Source organism: Tupaia chinensis, unplaced genomic scaffold, assembly GCF_000334495.1.
Source record: "Tupaia chinensis unplaced genomic scaffold, TupChi_1.0 Scaffold000247_1, whole genome shotgun sequence".
Taxonomy (NCBI): Eukaryota; Metazoa; Chordata; class Mammalia; order Scandentia; family Tupaiidae; genus Tupaia; species Tupaia belangeri.
Genome location: NW_006159725.1, coordinates 1,530,962 through 1,550,335, shown reverse-complemented (window position 1 = coordinate 1,550,335; position 19,374 = coordinate 1,530,962). Strand labels below are relative to the sequence as shown.

General features: G+C 47.6%; 1 long non-coding RNA gene across 1 annotated transcript in view; it reads right to left on the bottom strand.

Annotated features, from left to right (window-relative positions):
• LOC114007853 (uncharacterized) overlaps positions 1-3,729 on the bottom strand; it is a 5,491-nt gene extending 1,762 nt beyond the window's left edge. Inside the window, exons 1-2 of the long non-coding RNA XR_003549437.1 lie at positions 3,643-3,729; positions 2,463-2,687 (exon numbers count right to left, since the gene is read on the bottom strand). This is a non-coding gene — a long non-coding RNA (uncharacterized LOC114007853). The remainder of the gene's footprint in view (positions 1-2,462; positions 2,688-3,642) is intronic.
• Between the last annotated feature and the right edge of the window lie 15,645 nt (positions 3,730-19,374).

Below are 19,374 nucleotides of genomic sequence, written 5' to 3'. Positions count from 1 at the left end.
TTTTTTTTTTTTTTTTTAGAGGTTTTTGCTATAGGGCATGTGCGCTCACCAGAAAGACAGAAAGTGAGAAATCACCCCTCAGGGGGGATGGCCACGCGGAAATCCTTTCTCCATTCTCCTCTTGGAATCTTGGGCACGCACATGCACACGCCCGGCATGAGTTTAAGCCACTGGGTCCAGGACTCGAACCGCGGTCGACTACATGGGAGTCCAGTGACAGCCGTTATGCCAACTGCTGGTCCCGGCCAGTTGACTTAATTAGAGAACCAGCTGAGACTGTCAAACCTGTGTGGAGTTGGAGACTTGCAGCTTTGGAGCTGGATGCAAAGGAACCATGCAGAGTGGTTGCAAGAGATTGGTTCTGTGTGGATGCCATGGACGTGGGAGTTGAAAGAAAAGAGTGAATAAAACTCAAGACCAAGTGCCGAAGCCAATATAGGCTAAGCACTTTCTATGGTGCCAATCCTATGCTAAACGCTTTCGATCCATTAATCTGATTTAATCCTCATTATAATTTTCTGTGGCGAGGTTAAGTAGAGTGCCCACAATTTCACAGCTAGTAAGTGATAGAACTGGGTCTCATTTCCAAGTCCGTTTGACTCCAAAGTCCATGCTCTTAATCGCTGAGCTCTACTGTGTCCCAGAAAAGAACTGTCAAAATCCTTTAACCCTGTTTCTCGGTTCCAGGTACTTCAACTGGTCCACACAGACAAGCTCCTTCCCCATTATTTTTAGGTTTTCTGGAAGAGGAGTCTCCCGCATTCCTCGGTCACCTCCAACATCTCCTGCCAGGCGTTCTCATGTGTTGTCAGTGTCCTCCTTCACTTCAGCTTGGTCGGTAGATGGGCTCCGGGTTCCACGTGTATTGATAATTTCGATGAAAGCAGCAAGACGCAGAGACTATGGCAGTTAGAACTGTAAATATCCTGCCATGTCTTCTGTTTGTCCAGGATCTGTCGGGTTTCTATAGCAGTGTGGTCTGGAGTCATGTGAAGGGAGACTTATGAGGGGACGTGATGGTCATTATAGAGCTCAGGAACCGGATGCACCCTCCTGAGTATAATCACGGTGGGCCACAGAGCACCCTGCGACATGACATGAAGCCATGGTCTGGCTGAGGAAACTGCAAGGAACAGATTTGATCAACATGGGAAATAGGGGGGCCTGTCCTGCAGTGTAGCGGTTAAGTGCTGTGCATTGGGAGCGAGATCCCACATGACCAGCCACGGTTCAAATCCTGGCCCTGGCTGTGCAAAGGATTTGCTGGGTATGTGTGCATGTTATCTAAAACCCTGAGATGGAGAAATGGAGGAAAAAGAACCACAGCAGGATCCTGCCCCTTTGGGTGGTGTTTTCTCTCTCTCTCCCCAGTGAATAAGAGAGCAATACAAAATTCAGTTTCAAAGGCCTGGAAGGCCCAGCCTCTGGCTTAGTGGTTAAGGGAACTAGATCCTTCATGGCCAACCATGTGGTTCTAATCTCAGCTCGGTTGGTTTGAAGAACATTCTGGGCACATGTGCATGCACATCAAAACCCAACAGGATGGAGAAATGGAAGAGGAGGGACAGTGGTGTAGGCACACCCCATGGGGGGTGCCTTTTCCCTCTCTGTCCCTCTGTCTCTCTCTGGAGAGCACACATACCGTCTGACAATTCCTAGAACAAATGAAACAAACCCCCCTGGGAAAGAGGAACAGAAAACCATAATAGTGTTATCCTGAAGACTGTCTTCTCTTCGGTCACTTTGGCTAAATATGCAAAACCCATATCTAATATATTTAGCATTCCTTCCTCTTTCCTCTCCTCCTCTTTCACGCCTGTCATCATCTTACTGAACAATTTTTACTCTGAAAAACAGTGTGTGAGAGGACAAGAACATGGGCCCTCCTCGCTCCCGGTCCTGACCTTGACCCCCAGAGTTGCAATCCTAGGTATTTCAGACACTGAGCTGGAAGGGGGATCTTTGCAAACTCTGGTCTAAAAACCAGTAAGGGCGAGCTTGGATACAAACTCAGGCTCATAGCCAATAGGCTTCATTGTTCCTCAGTTGGTTTTTTATTTTTTTTTTTTTTTGAGAGGTTTTCGCTATAGGGCGCGTGCGCTCGCCAGACAGACAGAGAGAGACATAGAGACAGAAAGCGAGAAATCACCCCCCAGAGGGGATGGTCACGCCACAATCCCTTCTCCTCCATTCTCCTCTCGGGATCTTGGGCATGCACGCACACGCGCCCGGCGTGAGTTTTAAGCCACCGGGTCCGGGACACGAACCGCGGTCAACTACGTGGGAATCCAGCGACATAGCCATTACGCTAACTGCTGATTCCCAGTCGGTTTGTGATAAAGACATTCCTAATCCCCATCAGAAGAGAAATGCCCTGAGAGGACTGACCCTTCAGCTAGTGCTTTACAGCCATGCTTTCCTTTTTAGCAGCAGAACTGGAGTTTTTACAATGAAAAACTTACGTGGAACTTCAGCATACAAAACAGAGGAAAGCGGATGCATGACCGGGGTCTGAAGACGTGCTTGCGTGTCCTTTCTCGGCCTGCTTCTCTCACCAAGGTCACATCTGGAAGGACTGCAGATCCCAAGGGCTCCTCAGAGCACAGCGAGAACTACACCACCAAGCGAGTGACAGTCAATTGATCTGTTGTCGTCGTCGTTTTTCATCTCGTCCCATTTGTTCCCAACTAGACATGAGGAATGAGAGTCAGAACAAGTCTGTTTTCATAGAGACCAGAGCAGAGGGGAAGAACCAGTGCGTGGAGTGGTACCCTGGGCAGCAGAGCTAAGCCAAGCGCCACAGCAGTAAGGGGGCCATATGAGATCCAAGTAATAAAGGCAAAAAAAGGGGAATCGCATACAGCGTAATGGTTACATCGCTGGACTCCCACGAAGTAGACCGCATTTCGAGTCCTGAATACAGCAACTTAAAACTCATGCAGGGGAGACCAACAGTTAGCATATTGGCTATGTCGCTGGATTCCCATGTAGTCAACCGCGGTTTGAGTCCCGGACCCGGTGGCTTAAAACTCACGCCGGGTGCGTGTGCGTGCGTGCCCAAGATCACGAGAGGAGAATGGAAGAGAAGGGATTGTGGCGTGGCCATCTCTCTAGGGGGGTGATTTCTCGCTTTCTGTCTCTATGTCTCTCTCTGTCTGGCTGGCGAGCATACACACCCCATAGCAAAAACCTCTCCAAAAAACAAACAAATAAAAAAATAAAACAAAACAAAAAAACTCATGCAGGGCACGTGTGCGTGCCCAAAATCCCAAGAGGAGAATGGAGGAGAAGGAATCGCAGTGTGGCCATCCACCTGGAGGCGGAGGGGGGGGTGATTATTTCTCACTTTCTCTTTTTCTCTCTTTGTCTCTCTGGCGAGTGCATGCACCCTGTAGCAAAAATCTCTCTCAAAATAAATAAGTAAATAAAGGCAAAAAGGATGGGCTGTTTGTGGCTATCACCAGCCTTCTACGGTTTCGAAGGAAAACGAAGGAAAAGAAACTGAACTGGCCAACCCGTGACACTCTCCTGCCGTCTGACATCCCACCCCCTCTCGTCTCCTGTGAAACCACCACACAGGCTTTGCACAAGCTCAGAAACAGGAACCAGGCTTCCTGGCCTTTTCTTAGGTTTGTGACCCACCGAGCCTACGTCAGGGCAGCTGTCTCCTGAGCAGATGGATCGTGAAATGTGGTGAGAAGCAGCAGCAGCTGGTCATGAGGGCAACACGGGCCGTTCAGAGGTCGGAGCCCGGCGTGAATGCCCTGCCGTCACTCAAGCTCGATGGGACCTTCCACGCCGGGTCACCATGTTGCCGGTTAAGGAAGAGCACGGGGCTCCGAAGCACAGGCTGGTCCTGCTGGGCCAGGGGAGTGTTTGAAAGTGACCAATGGGGAAAAAGATCAGGGAGGATTACAGTAGTCAGGCTGACCAACTACTTAGCCTGATATGGGTAGCTACACTTGGCGGGGGTGCCCCAGAGCCGGTGGGGTCTTAACCTGGCAGACTCGGACACTGTTACCTCAGAGCACGCCCATTGATTTGGGCCATTATCAGTTTCCTGATGCCGTTTGCCTGTACGATGGTCTCCATCCTTTCTACCCTGCCCCTTGCTCCAGGAGGCTGGAAGTGCCAACGGCGTCACCAGGATCCCTGGCACTCTGCCTCCAGCTGGCTTTGGCCACTCCAAGGCACTGGCAGCAGAAGGCAGGAGGTCAGGGTGGCTATTCTTCCAGTTTCCTGCCTTCCAGTCACGCCCCTGCACGGAAGGCCACTCCTGTCAGGCAGCCCTCATCCATTCCTCCCCGCTCTGTGCTCAGTCGCTGCACCTTCCCCTTTTCTGTGCAGGCGGCTGGGCAGGTTTCCTCATTTTAGCTCAGAATCCTGCGTTATCTGCGTACCTCTCCCACACTTGGAAACCAGAGATTTATCTTCAAATTTATTTTTAAGAGATTTTTTTCTATAGGGCGCATGAGCTCATCAGAGAGACAGAAATTGAGAAATCATCCCCCAGGGTGGATGGCCACACCACAATCCCTTCTCCTACAATCTCCTCTTGGGATTTTGGGCATGCACGTGCATGCACCCAGCATGAGTTTTAAGCCTCCGGGTCCAGCACTTGAACCATGGTCCATTTTGTGGGAGTCCAGCAACATAACCATTATGCCACCTGCTGGTCCCTGTTAGAGCTTTATTAAACTCTTCTTAAAATATCCAATTGCATGCGCCATCTCAGAACACTTCTGATAGTCAGTCGGTTGATAGTACATCAACGTCTGTCAAACCCACAGCATGGAAATGAAGATCAGAATCCCTGGCCCAAGGCTGGCTGAGGCACTGTCTGTAATTTGGTCGTCCAACTTTAGAAGTTCTTGCAACAAGAACTTTTCTTTTCTTTTTAAAGGTTTAGCTATGGGGCATGTGCACTTGCCAGAGAGACAGAGAGAGAGAAAGTGGGAAGTCATCCCCCGGGCAGATGGCCACACCACAACCCCTTCTCCTCCATTCTCCTCCAGGGATTTTGGGCATGCACACACACATGCCAGGCGTGATTTCAAGCTGCCAAGTCCAGGACTTGAACCATGGTCAGTTTGAGTCCTGGTTAGCCACGTGAGAGTCTAGCACCTTAACCACTATATCACTTGCTGTCCCTGTAATAAGAACTTTGAAAGCTCATTTGTACCCATGTTCTTTGACTCCAATTTGAATAATCTTCCTCAGATGAAGGGCCACACCTAGAGCCTCTTGAACACATGTCAGTGTTAGATACTGTTTGCTTTTCACTCGGTTGGGTAATATTGCAAAATTAAAACAGTAAATTAATAGAAGTAAATATTAATAAAGTAACAGTACAGTAATTCAGAGCAGTCTTTTTTTTTTTTTTTTCCTCTTTAAAATTTGCTACAGAGCACAAGCACTCACTGGAGGGAGACAGAGAGAGAGAAAGAAAGAAAGCACCCCCAGGGGGATGGTCATGCCACAATCCCTTCTACTCCATTCTCCTCTCAGGGATGTTGGGCATGCACACACATGTGCTTGCGTGACTTTCAAGCCGCGGGGTCTAGGACTCCCAACCACACAGTTGGCCACATGAGATCCAACTGGCACAACCACCACACCACCTGCTAGCCCCGAGCAGTTTTGTTTGTTGTTGTTGTTGTTGTTGTTGTTGTTGTTTTTGTAGGTTTTGGCCATAGGTCTTATATGCTCACTGGAGAGAGACACACAGAAGAAAAGGGAGAAGTCACCCCAGACCAGAACAGTCTTTAAGGTCAGACAGATGGAGATTCAAATTTAACTTCAGCCGATGGAAAGTTACTGAACCTTTCCAAGTCTTGGTTTTGTCATCCGTCAAAGAGTTAGAATAATAGTACCTACAGCTTTTCTTTTATTTCTTTTTATTATATTTTCCTTCTTTCTTTCATGAGTGGGAGATAAAGAGACAGCACCCCCAGATGGGACTCGACACCATGATCCACCACCAGTCTCAGCCTGCGCTGGACCGTGGCATGTACCCAGTGTACGGTGTGCCCAGGGAGAGTGCTGACGGGAACTGGAACCTGCCCGTGTGGGTGGCCCCACAGCGCTGCATCTCACTACTGGGCCACCAGCCGGCCCATTCCTACTTCCTGTGTTCATTGCGAAGGTTAAAAGAGACTCACAAAGGACAAGCACAACGGAGCACTTGAAAAACACTAGCCATTACAATTGCTATCGGTTTTATTTATTTTTATGTTATTCATAATACAGAGTGCATGGGGGTGAGGAGGGGACAAGGTCTCATCTCGATCCCCTGTCCCCAGCCTTCCAGCACACTAGAATCTAGGGTATGCATGTACATACCCTGCATGTTTTCAGGTTGCCCCAGTGTCTGACCCGCACTCGCCCTGTGGCTTCCAGAACTCAGTTCAGTTTGTGACCCCAGGCTGGGCCACAGTGCTGTTTACATTTGCAGCCCCTAATGACACGATGATGAGCGTCTTTTCATATGCTCACCTGTCACGGGTGTCCTCTGCAGGGGTGGAAAAGATAACACCTTTCCTCTGCCACGATAAGGGTCCCTATGGTACTCCTATAACAGAAGTCAGGTTAACAAGATAAAAGCAAAACAAGTTATTTAATCTAAGGTTTCTGTGACATAAGAGTCTTCAGGAACAAAGACCCAAAGAGCCAGGGAAACTGCCTTTTTTTTTTTTTTTTTTTGCTTGCATTCCATGAATGATGGACAGCCATGTAGGAACGTGATTGGACAGAGGTGATCCGAGGCTAGCAAACTGAGGGAGGAACGCCAGGCGAGGCCTGTCTGTTCAGATTCTTCTTGAGCTGTCCATGAAGCCATCATTCCTCCCAGGTGTGGGCCAGGACGTCTCTCAAATAAGAGTCTTCAAGGGAGAAGGGAGAGGGTGATCTATCTGGGTTTCATGGCTTGCTTTAGGGGAGAAGATTCTAATTTCTTTTTTTTAAAAAAAAGAATTATTCATTTTAATTTTGTTTACTCATTCGTTTATTTATTTTAATCTGATCAGAGAGAGAGAAAGAGCAAGAAAGTGAGAAAACAAACCACAGGGTCCGGGACTTGAACCATGGTCAACCAAGTGGGAATATCCAGTGCCTTAACCACCACGCCACATGCTGATCCCTAATTTCTTTTTCTTAATTGTTTATTTAATTTTATTTATTATTATTATTATTATTTTATCTTGGCCAGAGAAAGAGAAAGGAAAAGTGAGAAAGCAAGCTGCCAGGTCTGGGACTCAAACCGTGGTCAACCATGTGGGAGTCTAACACCTTAAACACCATGCTACATGCTGGCTCCAGTGGAGTTCTAATTTCTCCAACCTTCCTTGGGAAAGAATTCTGTTTATTTTTGTTTTTTGCTTTTTGCTTTTTTTTTTTTTTTTTTTTTTGCCTTGCTTAAGGGGAGACAGGAGAGCAGGGGAAGGTCAGAGAGACCTCGCTTCTGAGAGCTTCCAATCTTCTCACCTCGCCAGAGGGCTATACTTTGGGGTCTTTTCTGAGTCCTAACATATCTCTGATGAGGACTCTATTCATTTCTCTTGTCCATTTCTTAGCTGGGTTGTAGATTTTCTTACTATTAAGTTTCAAGAGTCCTTTATATTTTTTGGCTAGCAAAAAAAAATCAGAAAATGTCATTACAAATATTTACTCCCAGATCCAGCAGATAGCATAATGGCTACATCGCTAGACTCCCATGTAGTTGACCGCGGTTTGAGACCCAGACCCGGTGGCTTAAACTCAAGCCAGCCACGTGTGCATGAGTGCCCAAGATCCTGAGAGGAGAATGGAGGAGAAGGGATTGCGGTGTGGCCATCTCCCCTGGAAGATGATTTCTTACTTTCTGTCTCTCTGTCTCTCTCTCTCTGTCTTTCTGGTGAGTGCATGCGTCCTATAGCAAAAACCTTTCCAAAAAAAAAAAAAATTTACTCCCAATCTCTGGCTTGCTTTGTCTTTCTTTCAATATCATGGGCTTTTAGTCACATGATATTCAAATAATGATATTCTTTATTGTAAAATATCTCAAAGAGGTATTATGAGGATTAAATGGGTTAATATTTTTATAGTGCTTAGCATAGCCCCAGCACGAGTTAAGAGCTATGAGAGTATTAATACATAAGTAATATTTCAGTGTGGATACCTAGGTCCTTTCTACCTTTTCATTATTCTCAGTCATTTAGCAAATTACTTTTGAATTTATTAAGTAGAAAACTTCATCCTGAATTTTTTCCTGGAGTCAATAAAACCCTGAGCACATGCCTGGATGGTAGTTATTTATCTTTTTAAAGAATTATTTATTTAATTTTATTTATTATTATTATATTTTAATTTTCTATAGGCTTATGTGCTCACTAGAGAGAGAGAGAGAGAGAGAGAGAGAGAAAGAGAGAAAGCATCCCCAGATGCAATTGCCCATCTCCTCTCAGGATTTTGGGCGCACACACACACACACACACACACACACACACAGATGCCCAGTGTGATTTTCAAGCTGCTGGGTCCAGGACTTGAGCCATGGTCAGCCATGTGGGAGTCCAGCATCTTAACTACTACACTCCCTCCCTGTTGAATCTTAAGACACGAACTTTAAGCACAGAGGGAGCTTATGGTAGAAAGTTATTTTTAAATTATTTTATTTACTTTATTTTACTTGTTATTATTATTTATTTTTTAATTTGACCAGAGAGAGAGAGAAAGGGAAAGTGAGAAAGTAAGCCACCAGGTCCAGGACTCGAACAGTGGTCGGCCATGGTAGAGTTCAGTGCCTTAACCACCACACCGTTTACCAGCCCAGTCAAAAGCTATTTTAAGCATGTTTTCTTGAATATCTGGTTTCTCCCACTCCTAGATGACCAGAGTAGGAGGGCAACTGACACTTTTCATTCTAGTCCAGTTACTGACTTTATCCCACCCCAGTAACCAAGGCAGAGAGTATCTGGGCTAGGAGCTGTTTACTGTTTGCTAATTGGGGGAATCCTGTCCATTAATTGGGAGGAAACTCAGGATGGTAAAGGGAAAATGCTTTCTTAACAAAATGAGCCAGCGCTATTGCTCTCAAGGTGTCTGCGTTTACGACAATAAGGAAACATGAATTTCTTACTGAGACTAGATAGAGGGTTTTATGACGGAATTAATCCTCCAATTCCTGGTGGTTACAGAACAAGATGGGGCGGGGAGTAGCTCTCTCCTGCTGCTCCCTGCCTTTATCCTCAGCACTAACGATTAAACCACCGCCTCTGCTGGGAAAACCAACAGACCTTAACACAGGCCCGCCCTGTCCCGGCTGCAGAGCGGCAATACCTGATGTACGAGCGAGCCCACTGACCCCCGACAGGCCCGAGGATTTGAAATTTACTACACATAAGAAAAAATCTAAGGGGACTGAAATGCGACCGTTGTTCTAGGAAAGTGATAGATTCTAAGAGAAACACGGATTGGAGAGGGAGGTAGAGGAGAAGGGGATAAAGGGAGAATACTAATAAAAATGAGAGGAAAGATAGAAAGTTAGGAGCAAAAGAATGTCCAGAGGGACAGCCTCTGAAAGCCTAAGCGATAAAGCCAACCTTGCAGATGGCACAAAGGAGCCAATGATCCAGACCAGCCACGGTGCCCAATCTCCCCTTTTTCCCATGACCCTTGTATTAGTCAGGAGTCCTAGGATGGCACTGGTGGAAACTAAAACCAGCTTAAATGTTAAATGGAACCTACTCAAGAAGTTGAAGAGGTGATCTCCCTTCAGGCCCGGCTGTATCCAGGGGTTCAAATGATAACGTATGTCCCAGGGGATGTTTTGGTGGCTTTGTTTTTTGTCTTATGGGTTCTGTTATTGTTGTTCTTGCCACCTAGTTCCACAGGGAGTTCTGTTGGCTCCAGGCAGATTTTTTCCGTGTGACAGCAGAGATAATCAGCAGTCATCCTTGGCTTATATTATCCTTAAAGGTAAAGAGAGAAGAGAGACGTCTCCCCCAGCATCGGTCAGTCTATATCAGTCCCCGCAAGGGACCTGGCAGAGGTCACTTGCCCATCTTTCTACACCCAGAATGGGGTATTATGATTGGTCACCCAGAGACATGTGCCTGCAGCATCAGATGGTATGGGGCCAGAGCATTTTCCAGAAGGAAGACCTAGGGAATACTGCCATGACACCCTCAACTCCATTGACTTGAATGCTTTTCTAAGCGCTCCAATATCAAGCTGTCTTACCATCCTTGGAGTCTGCTGGACATTCAGTTTAGGAAAAGAAGCACCGTGGGTCTGATGCCACCATGGGCATGGAAGACAGGTCAGGGGTTATCCTCTCAGCACAGCATGTCATGGTGGACCAGTGGGTGATGATGACAACCTCAAGGAGACCGAATTTTTTTTTTTTTTTTTTTTAGAAAGAGATTTTTTGCTATAAGGTACGTACATTTGCCAGAGAGACAGAAAGTGGGAAATCACTCCCCGGGGGAGGGAGGGGGGGTGGCCATGCTGCAATTCCTTCTCCATCCTCCTCTTGGGATTTTGGGCATGCACACACATGCACCTGGCATGAGTTTTAAGCCACCAGGTCCGAGACTTAAACCATGGTCGACTCTGTGGGAATCCAGTATTATCTGCCGGTCTGAATTTTGAAAACTCAACTGTACCACCTCTCCAACCTGCCCTGCTCCCTCCCCAGCTAATAGAGACACACCTGTGAGACAGAAGAAAGTGTCATTATGCCAGGGTTTATTCTTTCATACTCTCAGTTCCCCAATCTCCTTATTCTCTCCACTGGGGTAAAACCATAAAGACAAAAACAAGAGACCACACTCCTATTATTTGCAATTCCTCTGCGATCACTCCATTATGCCCCCTTATTTTTCAGTGAGGGGAGTTTCTGCCACCTGGCTTTTTAAATGTGTCTGTTAAATAGCTGCAATTTAATGACCAATTTCTTTTTAATAACCTTTGCGGCCCCCCTGGAGTTTCAGCTATTTAAAATGAACATAATAAAATTTTCCTAAGAACGAAAAGGTGATTTCTTGCTATAGCTTCTCACGTTGGAGCACATTTGCATGCAGGCTCCATCTGCAAAGCTAGAACTAATGAACTTATGAATGAGAGGCTCATTTTTCTAGTTTCAGAATCCTTTTCCCCCTTGCATCTTTCCAAACCCTAACGCGAAATGATTCCCTCCAGGAAGTCTTCCCTGATTAATCACTCCCAGTTCTCATTACATATTTTTTTCAGCTTATAAACCAAAGCTGTGATGACAGCTCCAGGCGGATTCACTTCTTGCTCATTATGGATTGGAAGTATCAGGAGTCTTGGGACATGACCACGTATCCTGCTTCTTTGACTCTCTGGCAAGCAACTCCTCTCTGTCTCTGGACAGCCTTCTCTGACCCCTCCCTCATCTCCAGGACTCCAGGACTGCTGTTACCAAACATTCTCTCTCTCTCTCTCTCTCTTTGTTTTGTTCAAGTTTACTTATTTATCTCTTCTGAGAGAGAGAGCGGGGAGGGGGGAGGAAGAGACAGTCCCCTCTCCCCGGCAGAGTTCTGAGGCCATGTTCCACCCCCCTCTTCCCCCCAATACACTCCTGGTTCTGGGCATGAGCACACCTGGCACACCTAGGGTGCCTGATGGTAAACTTGGAATCTTCCCAAGTGGCTCAGCCCTGCAGAGCCTCACGTTTGATCATTCAACCACAGTGTGGCCCCCACTTTTTTTTAGAGAGAGAGATTTTTGCCATAGGGCATATGTGCTCACCACAGACACAAAGACAGAAAGAGAGAGAATAAGAAATCCCCCCCCAGGAGGGATGGCCACGCAGCAATCCCCTTCTCTTCCATTCTCCTTTTAGGATCTTGGGCATGCATATACATGTGCTGGGCATGAGTTTTAAGCCCCTGGGTCCAGGACTCAAACTATGGTTGACTATGTGGGAGTCCAGGACTCAAACCACAAGTCAGCCATGTGGAAATCCAGCGCCTTAACGACTATGCTACCTGCTGGTCCCCGGCTCCCACTTTTTAAAAGAAGAGTTGATTTTTGAAATTTCTTCCATGAGTGAAACAGCACCTCGCTAGTGCCTTGATGGTGCAATTTACCCCAGCTTCAACCAGCCCTAGGCCATGGGGACGTGCATGCCCGGCATTCTCAGGGAGGTCTTCAGACATGAACCTGGGACCATCCTGCGTGGGGGTCAGTCTCACAGCCTGTGGTGTTTTTCTTCTGCACCACTGTGCAGCTCCCATGGATGGCTGCAAGGAGAAATTCAAGAGGAACTAATATGCTGGCATGGGGAAAGATCCTGGGCTCTGTAAATTGCCGGAGCCAAAGTAAAGTTCCAGCTCTGCGGTTTGCAGGCTATGTAGGAGTAGGGTCAATATTTTCAAGCTGAAATCTTGTTTTGGTTAGGTATTTCCATAGGGTGCAAGTGCTCACCAGAGAGAGGGAAAATGAGAAATCATCCCCCTGGGGGGATAGCATGCTGCAATCCCTTCTCCATTCTCATCCTGTGATTTTGGCATCTACACACACGTGTCCGCTGTGATTTTCAAGCCACCAGATCTGGGACTTGAACCATGGTCGGCAATGTGGGAATTCAGCACTATCCATTGGACTCATAAAGCTTAAAATTTCTGGGCCAGGGGAACCAGCAGTTAGTGTAATGTCTATGTCGCTGGACTCCCACGCAGTCGACCGCGGTTCGCCTCCCGGACCCCGTGGCTTAAAACTCTTTCCGGGCGCGTATGCATGCATGCCCAAGATCCCAAGAGGAGAATGAAGAAGGGATTACGGTGTGACCATCCCCCCTGGGGGGTGATTTCTCGCTTTCTGTCTCTATGTCTCTCTCTGTCTGTCTGGTGAGTGCACTCGCCCTATAGCAAAAACCTTTCCAAAAAAAAAAAAAAATCTCTGGGCCAGCAGATGGCGTAATGGTTTTGACGCTGGACTTCCAAATGACCAACTGTGATTCAAATCCCAGACCCAATGATTTGAAACTCACATTTAGAGTGTGTGTGTGTGTGTGTGTGTGTGTGTGTGTGTGTGCTCAAGATCCCAGGAGAAGAATAGAGAAGTGAGAACTCTGCCCCGAAGGGGATTCTCACTTTTCCTCTCACTGTCTCTGTCTCTCTCTCTCCCCATGAGCACATACACCCTAAGGCAAAAATCTCTCAAAAAAAAAAAAAAACAAAAGCTTAAATTTTCTTACTAAAAAAAGTGATAATAAATTACCAACGGTTGTATGATAATTATACAAGATATGTGTTCAAAAATACGTAAGGATGCTTGTAGGTCCTTTAAAAAGAATTTGTATCCTGGGCTAACCTATGGCTTGGTGGCTAAGAGAGCTGGATCCCACACGGCCAACAGCGCAGTTCAAGCCTCGGTCCTGGTGGCTTATAAAACACCCTGGGCACATGTGTTTGCATGCCCAAAATCTGGAAAGGAGGGAGAGGTGGAGGAGAAGGGGTCACGGTGCGGCCATGCCCGATGGAGGTGCTTTCTTGCTCTCTCTCTCTCTCTTTTCTCTGTCTCCAGAGAGCACACGTGCCCTCTGGCTAATCAGAAAATAAAAATAAATTAATGAATTCAAAAGAAGAAGCATGTATTGTCTCAGTGATATGCCTGCAGAAACGACTGAGTATGAAATATCTTTCTCATTTGTTGCTGGCATCTGAAATTCTTTTCTATAAGACAAAGCCTTGTGATGCTAAACTGGAAATAAAACAGAAATTGCAAATAGTCTCTGGCTAGTAACCATTTAAATGCACTGGCTCTGCCAGATGAGGGAAATACCTGCCCACATCCTTCTCCTCTGCACCTGTCATGGACTCCGCTACTTGGTGGGAGGGGTGTGTCCCCCTCAGCCTGTGGTTTGCCGCAGGACTCTCTGGACACACACCAGCAGTGAACCGCAGTGTGGGCGGCTCCATAGCCCCTTTCTGTTCCAGCCATGCTAAGACAAACGTCGCTGACAATGGTTACTTTCAGAACAGCAGAATTTAATGAAAGGATGAGAGGAGGGAGAGAATACAGGAGCAGACATCACTGGATGTGAAGGTGAAAAGCCACTCCCAGACAGAACAGGTGCAAGTTCTCTGAGCTGCGATCTTTTCTGTGATGTCCCCGTGACCTGGAGTGCTATTCCTCGGGACCCTGATGAACAGCATTGTCCGACGAGCTGCTTCTTGTCCCCGTTCCTGGTTTGCACGTATTCCTCCCCCTCACCTCTCCTCTGCCAATATGGACCCATTTCTCTGTTCCAAAGTCCACGTGTCTAACCCCCTCATTCTGAGAGGAAATTGAAATGGGTTCTGTTCAAGGCATACTCTTGACTCCAGACCCTGGGCTCCATGGTCCTGAGGCTTGGTTCTATTCTCCAGGCAACCTTCCCCTTGGGGTTGACATTTCCACGGGCGAATTTCCCAGTAACCACCTGATAATCGGGAAGCCCTGCAGACTTTCTGCTTCTACGTGATCCTAGAGGTCCCCATCACTGGGTATAGTCTGATCAGTGGCGGGATTAGACAGACAGAATGGTGACCCTCGCACACCTGGCTAAGGCCATCCACAGTGACAATCGAATATACTGACATCAATTCGAAGTGGCTTAGGGGCCCCTAAAGTTACCAAAGAATATGTTTCATTTACTTGTCTGTTTGTTTGTTTTTACTCACCAGAGGGAGCATGCACTCCTGAGAGAGACAAAGAGATAAATAGAGAGAGCAGGAGACAGAGGAAGCACCCCCAGTGGGGTGAGGTGATGCTCCAATCCCTACTCTAGCTCTCCACCCTACCAGGATTTGGGGAATGCACCACACATCCATGCCTGGCATGTTCCTTTTGTTTTTGTTTTTTAAAGAATTATGTCATTTAACTTTATTTATTATTTTATTTTATTTTTTATTTTATTTGACCAGAGAGGGACAGAGTGAGAGCTGGAGCGTGAGAGAGAGGGAAAGAGAGAAATCAAGCCACCACCATGTCTGGGACTCCAACCACGGTCAGTCATGTGGGAGTCAAGCACCCTTAACCACCACGTCACCTGCAGACCCCTCAGCCCCGCACCCCGCACGCTTTTTTCAAGCCTCTGTGGCAGCTGGCCATGTAGGATCTGCTCTCTTAACCTAAGGGTTCCGGCTCTCTCAACCGCTAGACTTTGCGCAGACCCAGTTCAGAACTCTGAATTCTAACGCTCCTAGAGGTCTTGGTCTTTCCGAGCTTACGCCCTCGCTAGTCTGAATCCTGTTTACCTTCGCCTCCCTGCGCCCCTTGGTGAGGGCGACTGAGCCCCAGACAAATTCCAAGGCTCCCCTGGAGAGGAGGGATGGTTCTCAGCAGGCTCTATGGAGAGGGCGTTCCAGGGCTCGGTGACTGTGGGAGGCGTCCAGGAGCTGGGTGCGTTTTGCCGGTCCTTCCTGTTCCCGTTTTCCCCTCGGGGTAGTGCGCACAGAGCCCGGAGTCTGGAGTCTGGCGGGCGGAGCTGGGCTGCGCGGAGGAGGAGGCGGTGACTCTGGCTCTGGCTGCACAGCTGGAGGATCCCGGCCAGGCGGGGACTGGCGGGGAGCGTGGGCGCCAGGCAGCCAGCTGGGGACCTGGCCCGCGAGGTCTGCCGCCTTCGGCTGCAGCTGTAGGCCCCAGCGTATGCACCTTGCACTCAGGCCCCTTCACCTCCCGCCTGCCACCCGGAAAAGTGACTTGTACTCCTGCGATCCACGTTCTGAGAATCCTCGCCTAGAAACGCGAGCATCTGTGAGTCTCCAGCTTCCATCTGGTCCCGCTCGCAGGGTTTGGGCCCTGCAGGTCCCAAGGCGGGCTCCGAATGTCCCCAGGCAGGGGACGCGAGGAAGCTTGCACATGGCCAGGTCATCTGAGCTCGCAGATCGTTTTTTCCAGAATTTTAATTGCGAGGGAACAGAGAGGGTACTTCCGCGGTTGAGCGTAAGGAAGGCGGCTCAGAGAGCTAGGAGGCCGGGGGAGCGCGGAGCAGTAAGTGGGTACCGGAGAAAGTGGGTACCGCTGCAAAACATGAATTCCGGAAGATGCCATTTTCTACAAGTTTAAAACTCAAATAGCCCGCGAACCTGCACAGATTCGCAGGTAACGCCAGGATTGCCCCATTTGGACTTCTGGTGAAAATATCCCTTCAGAAAAGGAGATTCCATTGAATTCCAGGCAAGCCTCGGCTAGCTGCGGAATTACCTAAAGGCTGCAGGCCGCTGGTGAGGGGTGGGGGTGGGGGCTGAGAACCCAGTTGGTGGGAGAGGGTGCTGAGAGCCAGGCAACCCGCTGTCTTCACCTGTGTGGGAGTGAAGTGGCCACTGGCTACACGGAAATACGAGGGAACAGATACACGGTCAACACCACATCTTAAAGCCTTCAAAGTGTTAGTGATTTTTTTCTATTTTTTTGGAGAGGTTTTTGCTATAGGGCTTGTGCCCTGGCCAGAAAGGCAGAGAGAGACTGGGAAAAATCACCCCCCCGGGGGGGATGGCCACGCAATCCCTTCTCCTCCATTCTCTTCTCGGGATCTTGGGGACACACCCACACACGCCTGGCGTGAGTTTAAGCCACTGGGTCCGGGACTTGAACCACGGTCGACTACGTGGGAGTCCAGCAACATAGCCATTACGCCAACTGCTGGTCCCGTAAAGCCTTCAAAGTGTTAGTGATTTCTCATCCCTTGCAGTTCCATTTACAGAACTCTGTCCTAAGGAAATAATTCTCTCAGAGGTACAGGTACAAAGGTGTTGCTGAGATATTGTTTATGATGTCTAGATATTAAAAAAAGAAAGAAAAAGTTCAGTAACAGAGAATTTGATACACACACGAACATAAAGAAGGAAAGGAAAGAACATACAGTGACCCACTGAAGGCAGAGGGGCTGCATGATGACCCTCTGCCAACGCTACGTTTGGGTGGGCTCCTATAAAGGGACCACCCCTCAGGAGCCAGTGTAGAAGTCGGGCAAGAGAAAGTGAGTGAGAATGCCTCAGGCCAGGATGAACCTGGGCTCCCCAGGGGCTCGTGAAAACCATTGGGGTGGACAGCAAGCAAGGGAGAGGAACACAGGACATGTTTGGGGTGGTGGGCAGGACTGGATCCCACCAACTCCAGAGGCCTGTAAGAGGCAGGGTAGTGGAACAATTCTAGATAGTTTTTAAAATCCCTCTCTGGCAGGGCCAGTGGGTGGCATAGTGGTGAAGGCACTAAACTCCTTTATGACTGAACACAGTTCAATTCCTAAACCCAGCGGCTTAAAATTCATGCGGGGCATGTGTGCACAGGGGCCCAGGATCTGGGGAGGAGAACGGAGAAGGCGTAGCCATCCCCCTGGGGTGGAGGTAGTTTCACACCTTCTCTCTTTGTCTCTGTCTCCGGTGAGCACACATGCCCTATAGCAAAAAATCTTTCACTCAAAAGAAAGAATGAAAGAAAATTACTATATAATCCATAGGAACCTCATTTCTGGGTATGTATTTCAAAATAATTGAAAACAGGACTGGCCCATAGCACAGTGGTAAAGCACCAGGCAGAGGAAACAAATCCCACATGGCTGACCAGGGTTTGAGTCCCAGCCCCATCAGCTTTGTGCTAGTCGTGTGCATGTACGTGCCCAGGATCCTGACAGGATAAAGAATTGGAGGAAACTTAATCATGGTGTGAACAGGCCATGTTGGGGTGCTTCCTCTCTCTTCCTCTCTGTCTCACTCCTACTGCCTTCTAGCACTGGAAGGAAAATAATTGAAAGTAGAGTCTCAAAGGCATGTCGACACACCCACGTCCAGAGCAGCCGTGGTCACAGTAGCCACGAGGTGGAAGCTGCGCTGATGCCCACTGATAGGTGCCTGGAAAAGGAAGGAACCCCTTTTCGTGTACAGCATAGGTAAACCTGAGAACACTGTCAAATGGAATAATCCAATCCCTAAAACAAATCCTGTGTGAGGAATTTAAAGTCATCAGAGTCATAGAAAGTGTGGTGGTGGTGGCAGAGGCTTGAGGGAAAAGGGAGGGGGCAGTAGCCGTTCTGTGGGTACAGAGTTTCAGTTCTGCAAGATGAGAAGGTTTGAGATCGGTTACACCATGCGAGTATACTTAAAATGCCACTGAGCTGCACACTTCAAAGTGGTTAAGAGGGTCAATGTCATGTTACGTGTATTTTACCACAATTTAAAAAAATGTTTGCAGCTACTGGCTTCCTCAATCAAGATTCTGTCAATAGTATGTAATTCAAACTACTAGAGGAACAAAGAAAGAACATAAAACAGATTAAAAACTAAAATGATGACCCGAGTATATGAACATACTAGCAAAACCTGCCTACATTTCAAAAATAATTCTTTAAAAAATAATTAACAAGGGGCCAATAGATGGAGTAGTGGTTAAGGCACTGGACTTCCATGTAGGTGACTGTGGTTCGAGTCCCAGAGGTTGCTTGAAATTCACTCTTGGGCATGTGTGCAGGTGTGCACAAAATCCTGAGAGGAGAATGGAGGAGAAGGGATTGCAGCATGGCCAGCCCCCTTAGGGGGTGATTTCTCACTTTCTGTCTCTCTGTTTCTCTCTAGCAAGTGTGCATACTCTATAGCAAAAAATCTCTCTAAAAAAAAAAAAATTCAAGCTATCTTTACTCAAAGCATTTCACTACTAAACAGCTCATAAATCCTGCTCTGGGAAGGGGAAGGTAGAGGGTGGGAATAATTTAGGAAAAATACAAACACGCCCATCATTCTTTCAAGGTTTTTCAACCACAAAAAATCTTACCTATCATTAATCTGTCACCTGTCCATCCTCCCAATCATTTTTGACCCTCTAGTACACACATAACAATAACGTTGGTACCATGAACATATACAGGTAGATAAGATACCCCCAATGCTTTCTCTCTCCTTCCCCACTCTAGCCAAGTCAAAAAACTCTTCCTTCCCCATTCTTTTGAAAAGATTCTATTATTTTTTCTCCCTCCTGCCCTGAAAATGTTCAATTTGCCAGACCTAAGATGTGGTTTCTTTGAGCGAGCAGCCTTCATCCATGTTTCTCTGGGCCTCCAAGATCTGGAACATGGATACGGCTTGGTTCTTGGTAGACCCATTTGCTCTTAGGGAGTTTGTTTCTCCTTAGCACCTTACAGCAAAGGCTGCAGGCTCCCTTTTTATTTGCCTTTAGATACCACTTCAATTCGCCTTGCCCCTAATAATCTTCAAAACAAACCTAAACTATCTTCGGGCCATTGCCCCATCATAGAGATACATTTTCCCTTTAGTTACTGTGGTTAATGTCTGAGCTTTAATGCTCCCTCCTGAGCTGGGGCTCATCCAGCAAAGTCACGCTTTGGTGATAATTAGAACGAGGTGACCGACAAGGGGATTTGAGCCCACGGCT